General features: G+C 44.5%; 1 long non-coding RNA gene across 1 annotated transcript in view; it reads left to right on the forward strand.

Annotated features, from left to right (window-relative positions):
* LOC115471253 overlaps window positions 1-16,258 on the forward strand; it is a 61,738-nt gene extending 45,480 nt beyond the window's left edge. The window contains exons 2-3 of the long non-coding RNA XR_003942309.1: window positions 14,818-14,989; window positions 15,581-16,258. This is a non-coding gene — a long non-coding RNA (uncharacterized LOC115471253). The remainder of the gene's footprint in view (window positions 1-14,817; window positions 14,990-15,580) is intronic.
* Window positions 16,259-16,524: the final 266 nt, after the last annotated feature.

Here is a 16,524-nt window from a genome sequence, read left to right on the forward strand (position 1 = left end):
CGTGAATCCTTGGGCCACTACCATGGAGCGGCAGTGGCAGGCAAGGTCACCTTCAAGGTAGAGACGAGGCAAGACTGGACTGGAACCCCGGACTGGAGTTCTGCACAGGAATACACAGGACTGGAATGCACCGGACTGGAACACACTGGAGTGGGGCCCAATGGACTGGAACCCATGGGACCGGAACCTGCTGGACAGGAACACACTGGACCTAGGCTTCACCTACGCTTAGCCACCGTTCCCCGAGGGTTGAGCCCTCAGGTTTGGGCAGCCGGCAGGGCTTACAGGAAAACCGGAACTGGAACTAGCAGGCAGGAACAACAGGAGTCAGGATACAGAAGGCACCTAGGCGAAAGCAAGGCAGACAGGCAGGGAATGTCCGGGTTCCAGCAGTAGGCAGGTTCAAAGCAAGTCTCAGGGCAGGCGCATAGCAAAGCAGTAGTCAGGTTCAAAGCAAGTCTCAGGGCAGGCGGCTAGCAAAGCAGTAGTCAGGTTCAAAGCAAGTCTCTGGGCGGGCGGCTAGCAAAGCAGTAGTCAGGTTCAAAGCAATGGTCAGGTCAAGGAGCAAGACTATGGCTGGAGCTCCAGTATCAAGGAGTACTGGCACAGAACAAGGGCTGAAGCTCCAGAAGCAAAAGAAAACACACACGGGAAAACCAGAAAGCTAAACACAAGAAGACTAGCAAACTGTACACAAGCTAACAGGAAAGCTATGCCCAAGCTAACCAGTCATACACTAGAAACACACACTAACCAAACACAGGAGATCTAGTAAAGCTGTACACAGGCTAACAAGCAAAGCTGTGCCCAAGCTAACTAGTCATACGCTAGGAACTCACACTGAGCAAACACAGGAGAACTAGTAAAGCTGTACACAGGCTAACAAGCAAAGCTGTGCCCAAGCTAACTAGTCATACACTAGGAACTCACACTGAACTGGACAATGTAGCAGTGCACAGAGCACTCTAACATACCAGGGACCTTAGACGATGGAAAGGCTGCAGTCTCTAAGTGCTTAATAAAGCCCTTCAACACCAGAGGCACAGCTGCAGCAATCTCTAAGTAACTACGGAGGCTGTTCAGGCACAAACCACAGAGCAGACAGAAAGCACAGTGAAACACAGAGAGGCTTCCCACACCCAGGTGTAGTGTAGTGGAGCAATTAGAGTCATGCTGGAAGCAGCCAGCACACAGAGAGAGAGAGAGAGAGCTAACCCAGGCAACACCCATAGGTGCAGTATAGTGAAGCAATTAGTGTCATGCTGCTGGATGCAGCCAGCACAGAGAGCCAGAGCTAGCTCAGAACGGACAGACAGAAGAAACAGGAGCCAGCTAGGAAGCTGACCCCCAGGAACAAGGTAAGTGTGAGGGTGGTCATGGCCACAGACGTGACACAGTCCTATAGCTCCCAAGGGTGGTCTGGGGGTGCTGGGTGATCTTTTAAGTACTGTTATGTAGGTGTTTGACCTCTTTCACTTTTGCCTTCTCTTTGGTTGGTGGGGATTATAGTTTCCTCTCCCACACACCACTGGGATGCTTTCATGGTCTTTGGGAACAATACACATTTTTTGTGTCTGAAGCTAGTTAGGCAAATTTTCACTGGGTGGCACTGCAGTCCACCCAGTAGATCAGCAGTCTTACAATTGGCAATGCAGGGTTGGCAATTGTTTTCAATAGCATTTGCTATTGTTTTGGATGGAGGAAAATGGTGGAAAGCTCCACCTACTGGCTTCAACCCATATAATGGGCTAGATATTCTCATAACTTCGCATGTTCTCAATCTAACCTCCTTGGGGCCAATGGCAGGGTGAGGGGAAGAGAGATGGGATTGCATGGTGAAAAAAGAAAGAGAGACAGGAGCATTGTGGGAGGAAAGAAAGACAGGGTAAAACTGGATGCTGAGGAATGAGAGATAGAAGGGTGATATGAGGAAGAGATGTGATGTTGAATGGAGAGGGGGTGAAAGCGACAGCGGGGTGATGGATGGGGATGAGAGAGAGACAGAATTCCTGGGTGGCTGAGGGAAGGGGAGGGAGGAGGGGAGTCCTGCATGAGTGAGAGAGAGAGAGAGAGAGAGAGAGAGAGAAAGTGTCCTGGCCTGCATGAGAATGGGGATCGGGCATGGGATGATGTTGCATGATGAACAAGGAAAAAAGAGAGAGACAGTGTATCGGGGAGAGACAGGCAAAACTGGATAGAGGGGGGAGGAGGAAAGAAATACAAGGTAAAGCTAGATGCTGGAAGATGAGAGGCAGAAGGGTAATGTGATGGGGAAGAGACAGATGGTGAGGGGGTAAAAGAGACATTAGAGTGATGTTGGTTGGGGGCATGAGAGAGACAGAAGAGATCCTGGATGGCTGAGTGGGGGGGGGGGGGGGGTCCTACATGGCAGATAGAGAGGGGGGAGCCCTGCATGGCAGATGGGGGGGATCCTGCATAGCAGATGGGGGGAGGAGTCCTGCATGGTGGATGGAGAAAGAGAGGAGATAAACTAAAAGGCAGCACATCTGAAACCTGGTGGCCATGAGGCAACCTATTAAAAACATTGATAGTCAAATCATTTTATGGTTACCAGTATGCGAAAAAGGGGATGGCTATCTGAAGGGGTTGAGTGAGGGTGGAAATGGGGTTAAAACAATGGTGAAAGAGAAGTAATAGGACATGGGGTATAGAGTAAGTGATGGAAGTATGGCCTGGAGACAAGAGAAGGAAGGAGAGACAGGAATGGAGCTTGGTCTGGTGACAGAATGAGAGGTAGATAAGGGCTAAGAGGGTGAGTACAGGGAATGGGAATAAGTGAGTAAGGAAGTGGATGAAAGAAGGGGGGGGATAGGAGACTGAGGAAAGAGAGATACAGAGGGGTAAAGGGAGTGCTGGAGAGGGAATGAGGGAGATGAAAAAAGCCAGTTCGTAGATGAGACAAATCTGTGAAAAGCAGATCAAGGCCTAGAAGGTGAGAGAAAGAGAATGAGAGTAAAATCAAATGGGTGGATATAAATGCAGAGTACAGAAAAGTGTGTGTGTGGGGGGGGGGGGGGGGGGGAGGATAAAACATAATGAAAGATCAATGCTAGACAGACTAGAAAGAGAAGAAACGGAAAGACCAACCTGAAAAAGAATTTGGGAGATGACTGACTTACGGAAAGTGGAAAAGAGATGGAGACCAGCTTAACTACCCCAGAAGGGTAGTTAGTGGGATTCCTCAGGGGTCTGTGCTAGGACCGCTGCTTTTTAATATATTTATAAATGATTTAGAGATGGGAGTAACTAGCAAGGTAATTACATTTGCTGATGACACAAAGTTATTCAAAGTTGTTAAATCGCGACAGGATTGTGAAAAATTAGAAGAAGACCTTACGAGACTGGGCGGCTAAATGGCAGATGACGTTTAATGTGAGCAAGTGCAAGGTGATGCATGTGAGAAAAAAGAACCCGAATTATAGCTACGTCATGCAAGGTTCCACGTTAGGAGTTACGGACCAAGAAAGGGATCTGGGTGTCGTCGTCGATAATACACTGAAACCTTCTGCTCAGTGTGCTGCTGCGGCTAGGAAAGCGAATAGAATGTTGGGTATTATTAGGAAAGGTATGGAAAACAGGTGTGAGGATGTTATAATGCCGTTGTATCGCTCCATGGTGCGACCGCACCTTGAGTATTGTGTTCAATTCTGGTCGCCGCATCTCAAGAAAGATATAGTAGAATTGGAAAAGGTGCAGCAAAGGGCGACTAAAATGATAGCAGGGATGGGACGACTTCCCTATGAAGAAAGATTAAGGAGGCTAGGGCTATTCAGCTTGGAGAAGAGACGGCTGAGGGGAGACATGATAGAGGTATATAAAATAATGAGTGGAGTGGAACAGGTGGATGTGAAGTAGAGAGCTGCACGGCTTCCGTCCCCGCGGGGGGATGGAGGCAGTTCATGCGGGGTTCCCGCGGGGATGGAAGCAGTTCCTGCGGGGTTCCCGCGGGGATGGAACCAGTTCTGTGGGCTTCCCGTGGAAGTGTAAGCTGCACCTGCACCAGCCTCTCATCTACCGAATACCAATTTATTTGAGTGCTGTCTCCTCCTCCTCTTCTTCCTTGCTTTAACAGCATAAATGTGGAAAGTCTTCCATTAAGGAGGTGGTAGAGTCACAAATGATGACGGAATTCAAAAAGGCGTGGGATGAACACAGAGGATCTCTAATTAGAAAATGGAAGTTATATAAAAGCTAACCTTAAATGGCTGCATGTGTGTGGATGTGTCAAGTGACACTTAGATGGCGACTCTGGCTGTGATGAACTAGAGCTGATACCTGGCAGACTTGTATGTTCTGTGTCTCATACATGGCAATCTGGTGTAGGATGGGCTGGAAAGGGCTTAGACAGCAACTTCAGTGGCTGGAACATGAGGACAGTGCTGGACAGACTTTTACGGTCTGTGTCCCACAAATGAGAACATGAATAGGCTGGAGTGGGATTCGATGGCAACTCCAGCAGTTAGAACATAAGGATGGGGCCAGATAGACTCCTGTGGTCTTTGTTCCAGAAACACGAAAGAAAGACCATAATCAAGTATATAATATCACACTCGTTGATTTAATGATGAATTGATCATGAGTGTGACTATTGGGCAGAGTGAATGGACCGTTCAGGTCTATTTGCTGTCACTTACTTTGTTACTATTAATCCTCTTTGCTCCCAGGCTGGTGCACAGACCTCAGCTCTGACACAGGCACGAGAATCAGATGTCACCTGACCTACTGGCGCGTGCATGTGGCGGCCTCTCAGCACACAATCCCAGTGAATCAGAGACAAATCTTACATGTGCGCACCAGAGTTTTCCAAGTTCCAACTTCCGGTCCGTCCTTGCCTACAGTGCTGTGGCTCAAATCCAGAAAGGGAGCTGACTGGAACTTTCTTTTATGTACTATTAAATTCTTACGGGGATGGGTGGGGATGGGTTATATTCTTGCGGGGACGGGTTGGGATGGTTTAAATTTTTGCGGGGATGGGTGGGTACGGGTAAGATTCCAGCGGGGATGGGTGGGGACGGGTAAGATTCCAGCAGGGACGGGTGGGGATGGGTAGGATTTCTGTCCCCGTGCAACTCTCTAATGTGAAGCGTCTGTTCACACTTTCCAAAAATAATAGGACTAGGGGGCATGCAATGAAACTACAGTGTAGTAAATTTAAAACAAATCGGAGAAAATGATTCTTCACCCAACGTATTATTAAACTCTGGAATTCATTGCCGGAAAAAGTGGTGAAGGCGGTTAGCTTGGCAGAGTTTAAAAAGGGGTTGGACGGTTTCCTAAAGGACAAGTCCATAAACCGCTACTAAATGGACATGGGAAAAATCCACAATTCCGTGAATAACATGTATAGAATGTTTGTACGTTTGGGAAGCTTGCCAGGTGCCCTTGGCCTGGATTGGCCGCTGTCGTGGACAGGATGCTGGGCTCAGTGGACCTTTGGTGTTTTCCCAGTATGGCATTACTTATGTACTTAATTAGAAAAAGAAAATTCACAGATGACAAAGGTAGAAAAGAAAAAAAAGTATTTTTATGTAATACTTTATAAGGACTGAGATATGCCTGCTTTGTTAAATGTACATTTTTTTCTATTTTTATTTTACAAAGTACAGGGGAAAATTCATTTCTTTTTCTCTTTTACCAATACTGCCCTGCTTAAAGAGTCTGGCTTTCTTGGGGGGTCTCCATACCAGGTTTTGCCTGCATGTTTTTGTGGTCTCCTGTTTTGTATCAGGTGAGAGAGAGGCTTTCCATGTTCTGAGGTGAAGGATTCTGCTAGCACAGGGGTGGGCAACCTTGGTCCTTGAGGGCCTCAACCCAGTCGGGTTTTCAGGATTTCCCCAATGAATGATCTCATTCATATTCATTGGGGAAATCCTGACAACTCGACTGGATTGCCCACCCCTGTGCTAGCATGTAGTGACTGTGCAAGAATTTGTAACTCTCCAGCTTGTTCCAGTTTCCCAGTACTAGGTATATTGGTGCTCTAGGGCCCGATATAATATTTGCCACTGTTTTTTCATAGGTGGGTAGGGCTGTTATGGTGTGGTAAGTTTTCAGTATAGGGTTTGAGTGTTGTCTTGCAGGATTTTGTGTTATTTCACAAAGTTTCTGGCACTATTTGAAAGTAGGCTCTGGGGTTGGTGGCCCTTCTTACCCAAAGTAAAAATGCTTGGGACTAGTGGTCTCCACATCCTGTAGAGTCTCCATACAAACAAAAGCCCATCTGATTTTAAAAAGTGTTTAGCAGTGGAAGGAGTGGTTGTGCTGTCCCTGAGGTGATAGTCACAATTTTAATATTTTTACTTGTAGTTAAGAAGGCAGGCTGCCTACTCTGGCTAGTCCTGGGACCTTTGCTGTGTCCTGTCTCCTGATGTAACTATTTTCCTCATAGGCAGGACACAGCAGAGGCAGCCTGTGTTAAATCATTGCCATAGCCTCCACCTAAACAACAACACCGGCACTGCTGTCTAGCCGAAACCAACCAGTGCCTACTTTAGAAAAGTCTGCTCCCCCTGACATCAAAACCTGGCTACGTCTCTGATTCCCTCCCCCTCTTTTAATTCATCTTTTCAGTGTAATAGAAATAAAACAGCCAGAGACAATCAAATAGCAGAGACAGGCAGTATTCTGAAGAGGAACAGCACTACTGAGCTATAAAACAAAGCAGGGAAATTAAATTTAAAACATGAACATGAAGTGTTTCTCTAAGAGGAAATTTGTACTAAGCAGAAATACAATGACATCATTCTCCCTGCTGCATCTAAATGTGCAAAAAGCTGTCTGTGGAGACAAGAGTGAAGCACACAAACAAGTAGAGCCATTGAGCTGAATTTGGATTTCATCTGAAACTTCCCTTTCCCTTAAATATTTAACCTGAAAACAACTTTGAAAGCTGTCATTATGCATGAAGTGAAGATGGGAAAAAAAATCACCTAAAGGCTGCCACCTGCTGGTGAAAAGGAGAAAGGTTAGATTTACTAGCTTTTAATTTTGACGCTGAAAGGAATCAAAGAAGCTTTCTATAGTACCTGCCACAGGATCCACACACAAAGTGTGTTATATGCAGAAGTGGTAGAATAAGCAACTGTCTATGGGCAGCCACCTCTGGTAGAGGAGGGTTGAAGGGAGATATAGCTGCCCTGCTGTGTGTGAGTCACTTGTTCATCTTCAGCTGTAGTGTTGCAGAGTCTTGGGAAGGGAGAGGCCAGTCAGAGTTATAAATCTGCCACTGGTTATATAACTAGATATGGCAATTCTTCAACTTGAATACACTTATATTTTGCATGGATGGTTAAGCACTCCCCAGATCTATGATGTTAAGTAAATGAACAAACTACCGAACAACAGAGAAATGTATCAAAAAGTAAAACAAAAATATAGTTTATTTAAAACATTAATATACCATCCTTCCAAAGATGTAGTAACCAAAACAATAAATAATAACTGCAAAACATACAAAATATATACAGTCCTGACATAATAAATACTGTAGCACGCTACCAAAAACATGCTTTCCTTTGCAATTACAGGAAGAATATTCTGGACCTTTGCTTCAAAAAGGTGCCAATCAAATCTGAATAGGGTGAGGTCTATTCTGAGAAAATAGCCCAATAGCACTGAGGATTGACCTTTTGGAGGGAAGTGTAAAACTCTGACAAGGGAGGAGCCATGTATTTGCTCCCTGGGGTCAGATGATCAGAGGTAAATGCAGGCACTAGAGGCCATTAGCGCCGATCCAGATCCCACATTTACCTGCGCATTATGATTAGCCACCCAGGGCGCTGGAACAATGAAAGCGTGCAGCAAACCAACATAAGTAGCACGCTAATACATGCTAATGTATGCTGGTACACTCTTTCATTCTGGCGTCCCCATGATTAAAGGTAGAGTGTGCTGAACAATGGCACTCTACTGCTCAAAACCCTATGCCAGCTTGGAGCTGGCATTAGAGCAAGAAAGGAAGCAGGACAGCAGCTGGGTGGCAGGATGCAGCTCTCCGCCCAGACTGTGTCAGTCGGGAGTCCAGTACACCCTCCACGCCCCAATCGGTAAGGCCCTGGCGACTGTGTCCTCCTCAAGCCCCCACATTCCCTCGCTAGACCACCAGGGTATGGGCTAGAGGTTCGGTGGTCCTTGCCTCTCTAACATTCCCTCTCCAACAGAAGAGAGGGCTGGAGGTCACCGGACCTCCAGCCCATACCCTGGTGGTCTAGTGGTGACTGTGATCCCTCCCCCCCCAAAGCCCCGGTACCTTGAATGGAGGAGAGACATGATCTTAGTCCCTCCTTCTATGAGCACCGCCTCCAAAATGGCGGCATCCAGCCCTGCCCAGTGCATCCTGGATGTGCTGGGTGGGGCATTCATTCCAAATAAGAGAGAACTGGGCAGCGCTAGGCACCGCCATTTTGGAGGCGGAGCTCATAGGAGGAGGGACTAGGATCGCATCCCTCCTCCATTCAAGGTACTGGGGCTTCGGGGGGGGGGGGGGGGAATCACAGTCACAGTCACTGCTAGACCACCAGAGTATGGGCTGGAGGTGTAGTGACCTCAATCCCCCTTTTGTTTGGGGGGGGGGGGGTGTTATGGGGCTGCAGGTCCACCGGACCTCCAGACCCTGTGTTAGTGTCTGTGGGAAGGAGTGTGGGGGAGACAGCCACTGAAATGTAGCTAGAAAGCAATGACCATAAACGCTCACAGTCTAGGTAACAAAGTTCATGATCTGCAAGCCCTGATATTAGAGGCAGATTTAGATATTGTTGCTATCATGGAGACATGGTTCAATGACTCCCATGAATGGGACACAAACATACTGGGCTATAATCTAGGATGGATAGAGATAGTCGTAAAGGTGGAGGAGTAGCTCTATATGTGAGAAACAATGTCAAAGCTACTGAAATGCAGGGGGCCTGGGTAAAGAAAAAACGATATGGATCACCTTGAAAAGAGAAGATGGAACCTCTATCAACATGGGTGTTGTCTACAGACCTCTGACACAATCAGAGCAGCTTGATAAAGAACTAATTGTAGATATCCAAAGTTGGGAAAGAAAGGGGAGTTACTTTTGCTGACAGATTTCAACTAGAGAGTTGCACGGGGACAGAAATCTTACCCATCCCTGCCCATCCCTGCTGGAATCTTACCCATCCCTGCAAGAATTTAACCCGTCACAATCCGTCCCCACCTGTCCCCGCAAAAATTTAACCCATCCCTGCAAGACCCATTCCAGTCAGCTCTCTCAGTCTCTCTCTGGTTTTGAGCCACAGCACTGCAGGCAAGGAAGGAATGGAAGTTGGAACACTCTGGTGCACACATGTAGATTTGTCTCTGATTCACTGCGACTGTGTGCTGAGAGGTTGCCACATGCATGCACCAGTAGGTCAGGTGACATCTGATGCTCATGCTTGTGTCATAGCTGAGGTCTGTGCATCAGCCCGGGAGCAAAGAGGATTAATAGTAGCATAGTAAGTGATGGCACATAAAGACCTGAGTGGTCCATTCAGTCTGCCCAACAGTCACGCTCATTATCTATTCATGATTAAATCAATGAGTGTGATATTATACACTTGATTATATTCTTTCTTTGGTGTTTCTGGGACATAGAAGTCTATCCGTTCCTATCCTTATGTTCCACCTGCTGGAGCTGCTGTCGAAGCCCACTCCAATCTATTTGTCTTATTTGTAGGACACAGACCGTAAAAGTCTGTCCAGCACTGTCATCATGTTCCAGTCACTGAAGTTGCTGTCTAAGCCCTTTCCAGCCCATCCTAAACCAGATTGCCATATATTAGACACAGACCATACAAGTCTGTCCTGTAATTACAGCCAGAGTCGCCATCTAAGCGTCACTCGACGCATCCACACACATGCAGCCATTTAAGTTTAGGTTATTTATTTATTTATTTAATTTATTTATTTGTTGCATTTGTACCCCACATTTTCCCACCTATCTGCAGGTTCAATATGGCTTACATAGTACCGTGAGGTGTTAGCCACCTCCGGTGATGAAACAAATACAGAGTGATGTTGTTACAGTCACCTTAGAGAATCAAGAGAAGAAGAGTAATATATTGTTCATTGCAATTTTTAGTTTCGTTGTGATGCTGAGTTCAGGCACTTAAGTTGGATCAGTAGGGTATGCCTTTTCGAACAGATCAGTCTTTAGTGATTTCCGGAAGTTGAGGTGATCCTACATTGTCTTTATGGCTTTCAGTAATGCGTTCCATAGTTGCATGCTTATATAGGAGAAGCTGGATCCCTAAATTGATTTGTACTTGAGTCCCTTGCAGCTAGGGTGGTGAAGATTTAGGTATGTTCATGATGTTCTAATAGTGTTTCTGGTTGGTAGGTCTATGAGATCAGCCATATAACTCGGGGCTTCGCCATAGATAATCTTGTGGATCAGGGTGCAGATTTTGAAAGTAATATGTTCTTTGATTGGGAGCCAGTGCAGTTTTTCTTGTAGGGGTTTGGCGCTGTCAAATTGCGATTTTCCAAATATAAGCCTGGCTGCTGTGTTTTGAGCAGTCTGTAGTTTCTTTATGAGTAGTTCTTTACATCCCGCATAAAGTCCATTGCAATAGTCAGCATGGCTTAATACCATTGATTGTATCAGGTTGCGGAAAGTTGCCCTCGGGAAGAATGGTTTCACGCGTTTAAGTTTCCACATTGAGTGGAACATTTTCTTGATTGTAGAGTTAACTTGGGTCTCGAGTGTAAGGTTTCGATCGATTGTGACACCAAGAATTTCAGGCTATCTGAAACGGGAAGGGCGTAGTCTGGGGTGACTAAGTTTGTGGGTATCTTCGTGTTGTATTGGGATGAGAGGATGAGGCAGTGTGTTTTTTTTGTATTGAGTTTTAGTTGGAATGTGTTTGCCCATGAGTTCATGATGTGGAAGCCGAGGTTAATTTCACTGGTGATTTTTGTCAGATCATGTTTGAAAGGGATGTATATTGTGACATTGTCTGCACAGATGAATGGGTTAAGGCCCTGGGTGGATAAGGACTTGGCTAATGGGGTTATCATTAGGTTGAAAAGGATCGGTGATAGTGGTGATCCTTGAGGTACTCTGCAATCTGCCTTCCAGGGTGTTGATATAGTAGAGTTCACTTTCACTTGGTAAGTTCTGGTGGTTAGGAAACCCTTAATCCAACTAAGTATGGTTCCGCCAATCCCGAAGTAGTCTAGGAGTCTGAGCAGTATACTATGTCGAATGCACTGGACATGTCGAATTGGAAGAGAAGTATACTTTTGCCTGTTGCTATTTCCTGTTTGAATTTGGCCAGGAGGGTGGTTAGCACTGTTTCGGTGCTGTGGAGGGGGCGGAATCCTGATTGTGATTCATGTAGTATTGAGAATTTGTGTATGTAGTCGGTCAGTTGTTTGGTTACCATACTTTCCATCAACTTGACTGCTAGTGGGATTGATGCTACTGGGCGGTTAATTGGTGATCTCATTTGTTTTCTTTTTGGTATCTTTTGGTAAGGGGGTGAGTAGAATGTTGCTGGTCTCCTTTGGGAAGAGGCCTTGTTGGAGCATGAAGTTTATGTGGGATGTGATATCTGTTATGAAGCGAGCGGGGGTGGATTTTAAAAGGTAACTGGGGCAGGTGTCCAGTTTGCAGTGAGTGCCAGCGGCTCTGTTAATCGCCTGAGCCATTGTTTCGGTAGTGAGGGAAGCGAATTTTGACCAGATACGATCTGCTGGGAATTCTCCTAAGGTTGGGTCTAAGCCATTGATGACATTTTCGATATCGGCAGTGTTTTGAGGAAGACTGTTTCATAATTTTACAATTTTTCCATTGAAGTATTTGGCTAGTTCGTCTGCCGATGGGATGTCTGAGTTGGTTGTGGTGACTGGGGTGGTGTCCAGTAGTTTATGTACGAGTTGGTATAGTTTTTTTGTGTCTTTGTGATCTGGTCCTATTTTGGTTTTGTAGTATGACCTTTTGGCATGTCTTATTGCGTATTTATATTTTCTATGTATTTGCTTTATAATTTCCATTTTCTAATTAGAGATTTTCCGTTCTATCCCACACCTTTTTGAATTCCTTCATCATTTGTGTCTCTACCACCTCCTTAATGGAAGACTTTCCGCATTTGTGCTGTTAAAGCAAGGAGGAGAAGGAGGAGGAGACAACACTCAAAGAACTTGGTACTTGGTAGATGAGAGGCTGGCGCAGGTGTAGCTTACACTTCCATGGGAACCCCGCAGAAATTGTTTCCATCCCCACGGGAATTCCACAGAAACTGCTTCCATCCCCGTGGGAACCCTGTAGAACTGCTTCCATCCTTGCAGGAACCCTGCAGAACTGCTTCCATCCCTATGGGAACCCCACGAGTTCCACAGGATTTCCACCAACCTCATTCCTGTGCAGGTCTCTAATGTCAACCTGCTGGATGCAGATTGGAAAGTTTCATCTGTGGAATTTGAAAACAGTAGAGAGATTGTGGATGCCTTTCAAACTGCTCTGCTCAGACAAATGGTGATGGAACCCACAAGGGAAGGAGCGACGCTGGATCTAGTACTCACAAATAGAGAAAGTATGTCTAATGTCTGAGTAGATGCTCACCTGGACAGTAGTGATCATCAAACAGTTTGGTTAGACATAACAGCTAAAGTGGAGGGCAGCTACACAAAACTCGAAGTCCTGGATTTCAAAAATGCTGACTTTAGTAAAATGGGAGAATACCTGAAGAAAGAGCTGATGGGATCAGAGAACATAGGAGAAGTGAAAAGCCTGTGGTCCAGGCTGCAAGGAGCTATAAAAATGGCTACTAATCTTATCCACTTATCGGAAAATCCATCAGAACCATGATGAACAGCATAGGAAAATTGCAGAATGAGAGCGACAAATGTGTGACTTGCGTAGTCAAAATGTAATGCTTAATTGTCAAAATAAATTGTTAGCTGATAAGCTGGATACATATCAGACCATTGCAGAGCATGCCGCAGTACGAGTGGCACAATATAAATACAAAAAGCGGAAAGGGAAAGTTAAAAAGCGGGGATTAAATGGGGGCAAAGTAGTACGCAGTCAGCGAGCTCGGGTAAATGCTGACAAATCAGCTCGTTCTCCCCCTGAGGCTGGAACCCCTAGTGCTATTGTTAGTGCTAGTGCGCCCCCACAAGAGGAAGAGGAATGGCAGGGGTATGAAGATTTGTACCCTGGAAAGAAGTGCAGCATCTTTTAAAAAAACAGGAAAATATGATTGACAGAACGACCAGGCTTCCACCCACTTAGCGCGTTTAGATTTACGGCCCCATGTAAATATAGAAATTTGTTGGAAAAATAGGTCCTGTCAAAAAGTGCGTGCTCTAGTGGATACTGGAGCTGAGGCCACTTTGATATATGGGAATCCACGTAAATTTAAGGGTCAGAAAGCTGTCATTACCGGGTTGGGGAGGAAAACAAATTGAAGCTGTACAGACCTGGGTGGAATTAAAAATTGGAAATTTACCTAAAAGGGAATACAAAGTTATGATTGTGCCTGTGCCTGAATATATACTGGGTATAGACATATTAAAGGGATTGTCATTAACGTTAGAAGATGGGAGGTATCAATTTGGAGTTAAACCTTATATCCAATCTCGTCCAATTACTGTGGGAAAGGTAAAAATGACCCCAATAGAGATTCCCCCAGCCACACGGACTATTCATTTAAAACAGTATAGAATACCAGGGGGGCTACCTTGAGATCAGTCAAACTATAAAAGAGTTAATGGAGAAGGGGGTTATTAAAACTACCACCACAGATTGGAATAATCCGGTCTGGCCAGTCCGAAAATGTGATGGTTCCTGGCTTATGACTGTGGATTATAGGGAACTAAACAAAGTTGCACCCACTTTAACTGCTGCAGTCCCAGATACTATTACTTTGATAGAGAGAATACAGACACATTCTGGCAGATGGTATGCTGTAATAGATTTGGCTAATGCCTTTTTCACAATACCAGTCAATGAGAAATATTGGGATCAATTTGCTTTCAGTTGGCAGGGCAGGCAATATACATTCACTCAACTACCAAAGGGCTGAATTCATAGCCCCACTATCTGTCACTGGACAGTGGCAGATCATTTGGAAGAGTTTCCTCTAGCTGATCATATGCAAATTGTTCATTATATTGATGATATTATGATTCAAGGGAAAACACTGGAAGATGTTCAGACTCAGTTGGAGTTGTTAATTGTACATTTAAAGGACAAAGGATGGGAAATAAATCCTGATAAGATACAAGGACCATCCCAAACAGTGAAATTTCTAGGCATTCAGTGGCATAATGGTCTGAGGGAAATTTTGCCAAAAGCTAAACAGAAAAATTTGGAATTTGTTCCTCCTTGTAATAAAAGGAGGCACAACGTTTTATTGGATTATTTGGCTTTTGGAGACAGCACATACCCCATCTGGGGCAAACGTTAGCGCCATTATATAGAGTGACTAGGAAAAATATGATTTTGAGTGGGGAGAAAAAGAACAACAGGCTTTTGAAGCAGCACAGCAGGCAATACAAACTGCCTTAGATTTGTGGCCAGTGCAGCCAGGAGAAGTAGAGCTAAGTGTCTCAGTAAGTAGTCAATATGCAGAGTTGTATGCTGCCTATATGGCTTTGAAAACAGAAACTTTAATGCATTGTTACATTTATACTGACTCATGGTCTGTGGCAAATGGATTAGCCACGTGGCTACCTACCTGGTACCAGAACAATTGGAAGATTAATACCAAAACTTTGTGGGGTAAAGAATTGTGGCAAGACATTTGGAATTATGTACAGAATACTAATGTTACTGTTTTCATGTAGATGCTCATTGCAGGGGTGATACTCTAGAATGCCTTTACAACGCAGTGGCTGATGAACAAAGCAAAATTTCACCTCTCAAGGTGGAAACTTTGGAAGAACCGGATAATTGCTTAGGTTTGGCGACTTGGGCGCAACAGAAATGTGGACATTTGGGAGAAAAAGCCACTTACAGGTGGGCAACAGATCATGGTATTAGTTTAACTATGGATGTTATTAAAACTGTCATTGCAAAATGTCCAGTCTGTCAACATCAGACTAGGCGATCTGTTCCCCACGTGACTAAGGGGCAATTACAAAGGGGACAGATTTGGCAAATGGATTATATAGGACCTTTACCCAATTCACAGGGATGTCAATATGTATGCACAGCAGTAGTTACTTATTCTGGATATTTAATTGCATATCCTTGCAGATGAGCTACCCAGATTAATACCATCAAAACTTTAGAACTGATATCCCTTTACTGTGGTATTCCCCTCAAAATTCAGACAGATAATGGTTCCCATTTTAGGGGTCAAGTAGTGCAACAATACGCTTCAGACCATAATATATATTGGATTTTTCATATCCCCTAATTTGTCTGCAGGTGCAAAGGTGTGGGTTACCCAAGAAAATAGGCCCCCACAGCCTGCTGAAATTATTGCCCAACGGGCAGATAATATTGTCTTGATCCTTCGATCTGGGTGAGAAAAATGGACTTATGTTCCAGCAAATAAATGTTATCTTAGAGAGTAACTAATCTGTTGACATGTTTCATTCATAGATCCTTGTAAGTGTCAGATCCTTCTTATGGTACCTTTGGGTATTGCCATTACCAAAGGTGGATGACTATATCTTACCACCGAAAGACAAGGCAAGCTGATTTGGCAATGGAAGAATCAGAGTGAAATCCGAAAACAAGACAATTACACATGCACGGCTTATCGAGCATGCTCTGCGGTAACTATGGTTTTCACAGGAACAAAGATACGATTATGGAAAGGAGTTCAGCCATATGAATGAGCTTATGTTCAACTGCAAAATAAACAATTACTTTCTGCTCAGGTTACTAATAACACCCAGATCCGGTGTTGTCGATTTAAGATGACTTGCACAGCTAAGTTTCGCTCAAACCAGAGACAGACAATACAACAGTGCTGTCCTAAAATTGCAAGCATTCTGGACATTTATACTACTAATGTATCATTAGCAAATGTCTATATGTTTTTTTGTGTAAATGCTACACCTATCAAGAACCGTACTTGGTGAGTTGATTATGTTACTATACTTGACGCAAATCCAGGGGTACACACTAACAACCTAGTCCGTGTACCTTCTACCTGTATAAATACTGCTATAAATCATCAGAAGAATGTTATTCATTTCAATATTACTTTTCCTCAACTGCCCAAATGTAGAGTTAAACGAGCTTGGTATGACACATTATTGGGAGCTTTTGGTGCAAGTGTAGGAGTAATAAATGCTATTGATTCTGAGACTTTAGCTTAAAGCTAAGCGTATTGGAACTGATATTAATCAGCTTATTACTTTGCAAGCTCAGTGGATGCCAACGGTGTTTGAACCACAACAGATGACTGTACAATATGATAAAAGTTTTCTAAACCTTTTCAATTATACTCAAATAGCCCAATTACAAGTAGATGTCAATATAACATATTTTATGAATTGGACTACATGCACGTTGCAGCATTTATTTGCCCTCATACA

The sequence above is a fragment of the Microcaecilia unicolor genome, chromosome 5, assembly GCF_901765095.1.
Source record: "Microcaecilia unicolor chromosome 5, aMicUni1.1, whole genome shotgun sequence".
In the NCBI taxonomy this organism is placed as follows: domain Eukaryota; kingdom Metazoa; phylum Chordata; class Amphibia; order Gymnophiona; family Siphonopidae; genus Microcaecilia; species Microcaecilia unicolor.